The sequence below is a fragment of the Lampetra fluviatilis genome, chromosome 16 (assembly GCF_964198595.1).
Source record: "Lampetra fluviatilis chromosome 16, kcLamFluv1.1, whole genome shotgun sequence".
In the NCBI taxonomy this organism is placed as follows: domain Eukaryota; kingdom Metazoa; phylum Chordata; class Hyperoartia; order Petromyzontiformes; family Petromyzontidae; genus Lampetra; species Lampetra fluviatilis.
Window position 1 is genome coordinate 3,497,337 of NC_136290.1, and position 10,497 is coordinate 3,507,833.

The following is a 10,497-nucleotide window of genomic DNA, read 5'->3' on the forward strand; positions in this document are numbered from 1 at the left end:
GACATCACCGAGACCAAGCTGCCAACCAGAGGGGCAGAATGTTACAGGAAAAAATGTCAGCGTATTATTACATAAGATAAGCTAATAATAACTGTGTAACAAAATGTTTTTTTTTGTTCCCGGGTAGTAAGTGTTATTTTCTAATTGCTTATGCCTCAAAAGTACAGATGAATGGCTACTATTCCCCACAAACTTTGCTTTTGTGACCAGGACACAAAAGCAAAGTTAATAATCCACTCCATTAATAACACTGTGTAACAAATTATTTGGGTCTTTCGGTAAAGCCACGTAGATAGAAAAAGAATAAAAATACTCACAATATCACGACGTTTCGATCGCATCACAAGCAATCGTCATCAGATGAGAGCTGCTGAAGCAGGAAAAAATATATGGCGGGAGTGCTGCTAAGGCAGGGAGTTATGAGGTTTGAGATGGGTGTAGCCGAAGGGTCAGTGGGCGGGGCGAGAGATGAACTTTGCATGTAAATTTAAGATAGGAGAAATCTTGATAAACGAAGCTGTGGGGGTAGCCATTGTATTGTAAGAGATTAGCATGTCAATGTAAGCAATTTGCTTATAAATGTAAGCTAGAGAGAGCTCGGAAAGGAACATTGCCACATGGAGGTAGAAAAGGATGGTAAGCCGCCATTTACTAACACAGCTAACGGTGGCTGTCTTAGTGAATGTAACGCAGAGAGTCGAAAATAACTGCTAACATCGGTAAGTAGGAAGGGAACAACACAGCCAGTTATGACCTAAACTGGTTAATAACGTCCTTCCAATGATTGTGCAGTTTGTATTTTGAAAATTACCTATTTTCAATTTAGAAAAATGTGTGCATTTGTGTCATTCCTTCACATAAAGTCCTGGTCACCAAAGAAAAGTTTGTGGGGAATAATCGCCATTTTCTCGGCTTTTGAGGCATAAGCAATTAGAAAATAACACTTACTACCCAGGAACAAAAATCGTGTTACATAGTATATAATCTTCTATTATTAATTATTGTCCTGAATAATAGGTGTACTTAAAAATGTCATCTCATCTATAAGAGAGTGGCTTAGGGTGTTGTGCGGTTTTAGCTCGCACGAAAATAGCTTAAATGTATCTGCAAACAAAAAATGAATCGTCAACCTTGAATGCTACACCAAATTTTATTGTTGTGAATGTTATCACGACACGAAAAAGATCGATAACATTGTAAACACTATCACCATAGACAACCATCTTCGCCAAAGTTAACCAACCGTACGCATGTTTAGCTTCGAAAGTATAATTGCCGAGTGGTTAATTTATAATAAATTTAATGTTTATTTTGCGTGACCGCCAACCGCATTGGAATGCTCGGGATGGAGGAGGGCAGCAAGCGTAGATTTATATCACCCCCACGCGCGGTTGATCACCTTTCATGGGTTCCATTGCGGTTCCACAACACAATCAGCTCGCTTCAAATGAACCCAAGCTGCCTTAAGGTTGCCGTTAGCATTTTATCTTAAAAACAATTGGATGACGTGTAGGAAAAGTGCACCGCTTTCATCTTCTTGGGCTATCGTAAAGAAGGGCGAGCTGTGGAATTGTTTTTGGTACTCAAAATATTTATCTTGTGGCACTTTGTAGACAGCCCATCATCAGAACATTTTAAGTAACACATTAAGTAGAAATAATGACACCAGTCGGCCAAAATGTCGATATCTTTTCGTTCTTGGTGACAGCATGACAACCATGGTGGCGAGATGTTAACTACCTTTCCTGGTAGGCAGGAGGCCGTGGGTTCAATCCTGACCATGACGCCTGCTGTATATTTGCAGTTTGCATGTTCTCCCCGTGGTTGCGTGGATTTTTCTGCGGGTCCCCCGGTTTTTCCCCTCCACATTTAGAATCGACATGCGTTCAGAGTATTTGTCTGCTATAAATGTCCACATGGTAAGCCACCTTGTTGAGCTATAATTATTGACCAGGTCACTTCTCGTAAAATGGAAATTGTTAGTTAAAACCATTGTTATTTGTACTTAACCTTTTTATTTTTCATGGACGTTCACCGTGTCGACATCCTAAAAACTTTGACAAACAACATTTGCAAATTGCAGTTGGAACCCTGTTATATGGACAGCGTGGCTTACAAACACACACATGTGTATATCGTTTTGTTTAAACGCGACGATTCAGGTCGAGTAACGAATGAAGGTGTGAAGAAACGTTTCCGATTCTGTGCTATGCGCGGCAAGCGCGGATACATTTTAAGGTGAGAATGCAGCGTGATTGGGTTAACATTGAAGGTTAATCAGGAGACAAATATTAAATCAGATGGATTATAAGAATACATGGAGGGTTGCGTTGTAGGTCGTCCGTCTTGCTCCGATGTTCTCTGTTCTTTAAATGAGTCCAGGTATCGGGCCGGAGCCTGAGCCGCTGCCGCTGAATATATCGGGGCTCACGGTGAAAGCCTTCAACACAAACAGTGAGAGGTGAACATTAACAGACAATCCATTTGTGATGCATTGCATAGGGACTTTAACATTAAAAACTTAATCTTCAAATGAAACAGGTTAACACCTGTGCAGGGACATGCACCACGTTGGTGAAACCCAGCGGTACCCATCCGGTAAACATGGAACGTTGGGATAACGGTTCCAACCACATGTCAACAACGTTTGTTCAACGTTACATGTTTACTGGACAGCAGCTTCTGCAAACGGGCGCTGCGGTGGCGAGCTGTTAACTACCTCGCTTGGTATATATGAGGTTGTGGGTTTGATCCCGACCCAGACGTCCTCATATTTGGAGTTTGCGTTGCCTCTCTCTCCCCCTGTGGTCTCTCGGATTTTTCTCTGGGTCCTCCGGTTTTTCCCTCGACATTTAGAAACCCTCAACATTTAGGATCGACATGCATTTCGAGTATTTGGCTGCTATAATTTTCCACACGATAAGTCACTTGATTGAGCTATCATTTGCGGCCAGGTAGCTTTTGAAAAAGAGCTATATAGATAGCTCAGTGGCCCTTACCTGGTAAAATAAAAAAATTAACCCGTAGAAACAAAGTTTTTCACTATAAATCCTTTATATGCGTGGCATCGGTTTTATTTTATTATTAATTTCTGTTTTTCTTGAGTAAAAGTTTCATTTTTATCACATTGGTATTTTAAATTAAATATGAATTTTTTTTTTCCTAAAAAGTGTAAAATTTAGGAAAAAAATTTTCACGAACATTAATTGTCACGCACAACGAGTCTGTGTGGAAAATGTCAGCTCGATTGGATCACGGGAAGTGGGTTAAAAAACGACCGAAAGATTTGCACGCTCGTAAGCAAGCAAGCAAGCACGCAAGTGAACTTAATAGAAAGGATTTAATAAGTATAACCCGTAAAAACAAAGTGTTTCACTATAAATCCTTTATATGCGTGGCGGCTAGAGTCCTCTCGTCCTCTGGCTTGAGATGGCTGCTACCTATGGGTCAGATGATTGCATTGCACCATTAAGCAATTGGTAATTAAATATAATATTTTTGTCCTAAAAAGTGTAAAATTTGGGACAAAAATTTTTCACGAACATTAATTGTCACGCACAACGAGTCTGTGTGGAAAATGTCAGCTCGATTGGATCACGGGAAGTGGGTTAAAAAACGACCGAAAGATTTGCACGGTCCTAAGCAAGCAAGCAAGTGAACTTAATATAAAGGATTTAAAAAGACATGGTTTAGTTTAGTTTATTTGCCACCAGCCAATCACCGCCCCCTGCTATGGACTCATCATGCCTGCCCTGGCAACGCTATGACATCAGGACCAATCCGGTGAGTGATGGTCAGAGAGGCCGCACGATGGCAAAGCCACTCTGCACAGGCGGTTTGTATTTGCACCCCGAACTCGCCAGTGAACGTGAAACCGCTCGGCCAATGCTGGTCCAACGGTTCCCACCTATGTGCCTACTTTGGTCCAACATTGCATGTTTATTGGGTCGTTGTTCCTGCTCCATAATTGTTTTTGTTTTAGTCAGATCGCGTAATCACAATGCCGACATTGTGTGTTGCATAACCCTCCCCCACCTGACACAGCCGAATAAAATAGAGTTGTCACGTGAAAAATCACGCCAACTTTTCATTAGCACACCAGTACGTTGAAAGAGACATCCACAACATTGATCAATTCGGTGCTGTGGACTGCTGTTCAGCGGAAATATATTTTTGTCCATTGTCAGCGGAGCAGTCCCGAGCAGCTGAGACTGTCACATTCCAGACAACTTCAACAAATGGAAACACATTCTTGCACATGATGCGATGCCGATGCATGAAACGTGAGCTCAAATCTTCTCCTGTCGGACAGAAAATGGCAAAATGTTTCTGTTCTGGTTGGGTTTCTCTCATTGGGTTTTGCCACCGGTTACAGATTTGATTATCGTAATAACAAACTTTTACAAGGGTATATGGAGTTTAGATATCCTGCGGGAAAGTGAATGTCAGGGGCAATTGGTCACGACATGTTCCATTGGTAATTTGAATAATGTTAATAAATAATTATATTAAGCACAATATTAATAATATGATTAATATGACGTCACCCTGCTGCTCTATTTAAGACCGGGAGCAGGTGTTCTGGCAAATTGCCCGATGATGCTGGATGTAATTACCAGCGAAACGTCGTACTCAAAAATTTTAAATGTTGTGGATTCACTCTTCAACACACCGGTGGGCTAAAGTAGTGAACTATTTGTCTTTTGTCAACGTGACACTTTTTTTGCTGATTGCCCGTGTCGGGTGGTGAAGGGTTGCGACACATTTATAAATAACGCGATCTAACCCAAAAACCTTTATTATGAATAATATTGGCCTCGAAAGCCTACGTGTTAAACTGATTAATAATAGTATTGAATAATATTAATAACATTCAATAATATTATTAATATTATTCATGAATTTAGTGAAGCATGGTTTAGAGTTCTACATACGAAACCAGTTGGTTCTGGTGTCTTGGCAGGTACTGACTCATAATTCTTAGGCTCATGTTCTATGCATAAAGTCGCCCGTATAAAACAAATTCCGTGCTAATTGACCTATAGACTATGGGAATGATGCACAAGTCTGCAAATGAGATGGACAATACTAATAGTAAGATGGTAACACAGGTTAGACACTGTTATTCTTTAATAGAAACGTGACGCTGAATTATGCCTATTCATTTAATATTTGTGCGAGTGAATGATTATATGATATGCCTATGAACTCATGTGGGGGTTGTGCACTGATACAGTGGTTAATGGCAATGCACTATGCACCTGGTGGCGTGAGTTGATTCCCAGCCATGGCTAAGACCATAGGCAAGTGATTTTTGAATCAATCATGTCGGTTAACGTGGTTCATACATCTCAGCGATGCATTTATCCACAAGAGCTACTTGTTTGTTGGGTTGTATCCTTAACCTCCTGCACATGGTCATGTGACGTGTGACTGCAGGTCGCAAAAAAAATGCTTGTGTTCTTTTCTGCTGCGCAAAGAGTGTCCTCCCTGTATGGCCACAGGCCACAAACCGCCTCCACGCCTGCTAAACGTGTCATGCATCGTCACTTGTCTTACGTCCGGCAGGGCCGAGGGGTTCGTGTATGCAAGTCCGAGTCCTCCGGTCGGTGCCGCTGTCTGCAGACAATACAAAAGCAATCCCACCATCACTGAAAGTCCGTTTCTCTTGAAAACCAGTGACACCAATTTTTGTTTCCGCCGTTTTTCGCTTTTGTAAATCATTATATGTATTGCTTCGCCGAGTCTCGTGACTCGTTTTCAGGGGAGGGTCTTGCCAAGTTTTCCGCAGGAGGGAACAGATTGTTTCAATGGGAATTCCAATTCAGTGCTTTTCGGCGACGTTTTTCAAGTTGAGCTAATTTTGACCATGACGCCGGCACACAATGGCCTATACTCTTGCGAACTGTGAACCAGACGGCGAGAAGTATTCAACGATTAATATATCTGCAGTACCAATCATCCCGCAGTATACGGCCGCATTATTAATCATCCGCAGTTTGTGGTGATAGAGAAAAGTCACAGTTAAGTAACGATACCAAATTGTTGTAATTATGTATACAATATTTTAGGGTGTGTTAGATATGTACCTTGATATCAATACAACCAATACAATAAATGATGCTAGGTATGTCAAGTGCATGAGACACCAAAACATCAAACAGAATTCACTATGTAAGATATCAACACATCCAACAGTATAAGATCTGTTCAGAAGTTATCGAGTGGCAGAGTTTCACTGTGTGTGGTCTCACCAGTCAATATGTAGGCATATTCAAATACAGGGTGTTTAAAAAAGATTGACCCGATTTGAAATCGCTATATCTTTGCAACCACGAACCGCCCATGAATGAAACTCTTACCACTTGAAGGGGCGGGGCATAGAGAGGGCGGGGCATAGAGTTTCAAATGATTACCGCTCGATGCCTCTCCCAGCGCACAAACAGCCCCGAGCCTCAGTCATTCGCAAGACACACTGCCTCAACGTTGGATAGGTCGCACAGGACCCCAAGACTTGGCGCTAGACTCTTGGCCCCCAAGATTCCCAGACATCATCACACCCTGCGACTTTTTATTGTGGGGATACGTCAAAGACCGTGTTTTTGTGCCACCATTAGCGACTAATCTGGATGACCTCAAAAACAGAATCACGGCAGTGGTGACTTCAGTAGAAGAAGACACTTTGAGAGGCGTTTGGGACGAATTCAACTATCGTCTCGATGTTGTCCGTACAGCAGGTGGAGGGCACATAGAGCATTTATAAAATGGTTAGTAAAACACGTAGGCTTTCGCGACCAATATTATTCATAATCAACGTTTTTGGGTTTAGATCGCGTTATTTATAAATGTGTTGTAACCCTCCACCACCCGACACGGCCAATCAGTAAAAAGTGTCACGTTGACAAAAGACAAATAGTTCACTGCTTTAGCCCACCGGTGTGTTGAAGCGTGAAACCACAACATTTAAAAATTTTGAGTACGACGTTTCGCTGGTAATTGCATCCAGAATTGCCCGATGATGCTGGATGCAATTACCAGTGAAACGTTGTACTCAAACATTTTAAATGTTGTGGTTTCACGCTTCAACACACCGGTGGGCTAAAGCAGTGAACTATTTGTCTTTTGTCAACGTGACAATTTTTACTGATTGGCCGTGTCGGGTGGTGGAGGGTTACGGCACATTTATAAATAACGCGATCTAAACCCAAAAACGTTGATTATGAATGGTTAGTAAAACTTGATAACTCATAAACCCGTTGTAACTTTTCGTGTAATTGTAACATGTTGCCATCGTGAAATATACTGCTTTGAAATTGGGTCCATATTTTAAAACACTCTGTATATTCGTATGCTCACTGTATATTACTTGAAAATGCCTTCATGTACATCCTGTGTGTGATTAAATAATGGGAACAGTGTTAATGGTGCCTCCGATTAGCACGATTGGCTGCGCTTGATGCGAAAGAAGTTCATATATCATCCAGAATCTATCAACTGCTGGATGAAAGCCTGCCTATAGCCTCCGCCGTTTCTCAATATCCTGAGACGTAGCGATCCACCGAGCACCTGCACGAAAGCTAATTTCATGACTCAATCTCCGCGGAAGACCTCCTTAATGTGGGATGTTCCTTTGGCTGCCATTCTTCCAATGTGTCTCGACCACTCTCCGTCATCCCATCTCGCCACGGCGTTTCCTGCCCAAAGCCTCCTTTACTTTTATTAACAGTCAATGTGACCTCTCTAACTTGCGTGCGCTCTCCAAGCCACTGTACTCCTCGCTCGCGGTCTCGATGTCATTCCAAGCGCTGCCGCTCTTGGTGCTCTCGTTGCACGCGCGCATCTTTTGTTCCGTTGTTTTGCGTTTCAGAGGCCGCGTGTCAAATCAGGCCATCCTGAATGGAAGGTCGATTAAACACGTTCCTCTTTCGCAACATTGCTACGATGATTTTTTTTATGATTAAGTTGATAAAAAGCACCCAAACTGCTCTCGTTCACCTCTTTATTCCATCCTTTAGCTTCTAGTTTAGCAAATTTTTCTAAGATGAATAATACATTCACCGTTCACCTGTGTGTTTCTTTGATTCTACAGTCCAGAGGTTTTAGAAAGTACTTTCTAATTTTCGCATGAATAGCGTTGGTGAGAGCGTATCTCCTTATCTGACTATTTTATTCCTGTTACAATGCGTTGTGCAATCTCGGTGCGCCTGTTCTCTCATCAGTATTATGGTTGACGTGATATCATATTTCACGGTGGTTTATGAGATATGATATCCAATTTCATTGTGCAATGAGCCTGGCAGCATGAGTTCAAAGTCACAGCCATCGCCCGGAATTGTAAAGCGATATCTGAACCGGTCCCTTGGCGACCACTGCTTCATCAACCCGCAATGACCAGCGCGGGGAAGTATGGTCAAACAACCGCCACAACCGACACGGCATGAGGAGTGTTTTCATCCATCAGTTTTAGCATAGGGCCGTCATTTAACGTTACTGTGGACTTCCTGTCACACTCTAAATGTTTAAATAGATCAAATTATTTGGTAAGTGTACATTTTAAATGCGTAATTTAAAAAAAGAAAAATTTGTCCTTTGCTGCAAAGCTTCCTTCCATACTGTTCCCCAGATGTTTATATTGTTTCCTGGTATAGGCACACAAAAGCGATCTGTGCGGACCAAATGCTGTATTTCGACATCGAACGCTCCCATGTCCACATTCACAAACACACGCACGGGATTTTTCCACTTCTCACGGTCCATCTCGCACACGCGTGTGTAAAACGTGTAAACGTGTCCGTGTTCGATGTCATGTGTGCACGATCGGACAGCGAATGCGTTGGTCGATGGCAGTCATACACCTGGGCATGCCCGATCATCCTGAGCGCCAGCGCGAATCCCAACAACGGTAATCCCATCGCAATGTGCTGCTAAAATTACACCTTCACGGGTACAAAGCCTGGGTTTCAATCCAGACAGGTGCCCATGATTAACCAAGGTTCTGAAGTTCAGGAGTTGAAGGTCTCAGCCCAGTTACCTGTGCGTTAAAAAACCCAACAGATACAATTTTGTTCCTCTACACTTCATTTGGATAATATTCAGGCCTGATAATTAAAAAAATATCAATTTGACTGTCATCCGAGAAACGTTATTACGTGGTAGAGCAGGTTGAAATTTGCTGCCCTTTTAGTTTGGGAAAGAGGTCGCCTGAAGTAGTTTTGTGATGTATTCTTCCCAGGACCATTCTGGAAAACGGCGGATTGCCTTGCTCTTTAAGGGTTCTGAAAGTATTATTTATATAAAACTATATCCTGCAGCAGCAGGAAAAATAACTCATTATGTATATTGCACTTTTTTTGCACCGTACTTGGCCAAACGTGCTAATCGGAGGTGCTGGGAAGGACAACCAACTAAACGCAATGCTGCTTGAGCCCAAGGCAGACGGTCATCTCTTGGGCGATCGAACCATCTCAACGACACATCAGTAAAACCTACCACTTGTTCTGAATGATTAAACAAACACCCCCCTCTGGGTGATTCTGCCCGCTACAAAAAAAGACGCAAGCACAAGGGCCGTCTCACCTGCATGCCCAGGGTGGTCGGTGCGCAGTGGCTGGCGTGGGATAACATCGCAAGGACGCAGAGGAAAACGGCAGCGCTCCGCGGGGACATCTTGACTAGTTGCCTGTGTTGGAAACAGGGATGAGCAAAGTGAGAATGGAGGAATAGGGCCGCTGTGCTTTTTGCTTTAAATGTCCAGAAATTATTCAAATGGCGTTGGTGACGTGTGTAATTTTTACACAATGCCGTACGGCCGTGCTTAGCGTCGCTCTCTGGTATCGGTGTGCAACGGACATTCAAGCGCTCACGCTCGCTAGGTGAATGTTTTGAATTGCCTCTTGCCATTTGAAGAATAACAAAGGTTTATTTCACGGCAGGGTGTGGTCACGAACTGTCAGTCATTCATCACGTCAATGGTGGTGATTGCATTTCAGGACGTTGCAATAATGGGCCACGGTTCTCTCGAAAATGAATTGTCTTGATGTTTTGTGAAAAACGCCGTGCGGTTCCATTGACATCGCCTGCAGTGTTGTAACGAAAACAGAGCAAACACTTCCGCAACAGAGCGGCACACCGCGCCAACACGATGCACTTAAAGCCTGACAAGAGAAACGCCACATTCGCGTACGTAACACGTTTGAGATGTTGTTTTTATTAAGTCTTACCATTAATACCGGTCGGAATTTCTCAAATATAGTTTTTGTTTTGTTAAATCGGCGTTGCTAAAAACGCCCGGCCTGAGAGACATACTGTACCTCATTTCCTTTTGTCGCCGTAGATATTTGTATCTCCTCAAAACTGTGGAATTTGCTGACTTCGCGTTGGGTTTTTCGTAAAAAATAATTTATTGGCAGCCACTTAAAATATTTGCCAGCTGGAGGCTATTGTTGTTGTTCCCTGTTGCCATCAGGACACTGAAGACTGTAATCATGGGCGTAACAA

At 42.7% G+C, this 10,497-nt stretch overlaps 1 long non-coding RNA gene across 1 annotated transcript; it reads right to left on the minus strand.

The window, feature by feature from the left end:
• Positions 1 to 2,245: 2,245 nt before the first annotated feature.
• Positions 2,246 to 9,681, minus strand: LOC144936391 (uncharacterized). Its single transcript, XR_013637424.1, has 3 exons — positions 9,577 to 9,681; positions 5,560 to 5,619; positions 2,246 to 2,440 (listed from the first exon to the last, which is right to left on the minus strand). It is a non-coding gene; the product is annotated as an uncharacterized LOC144936391 (long non-coding RNA).
• Positions 9,682 to 10,497: the final 816 nt, after the last annotated feature.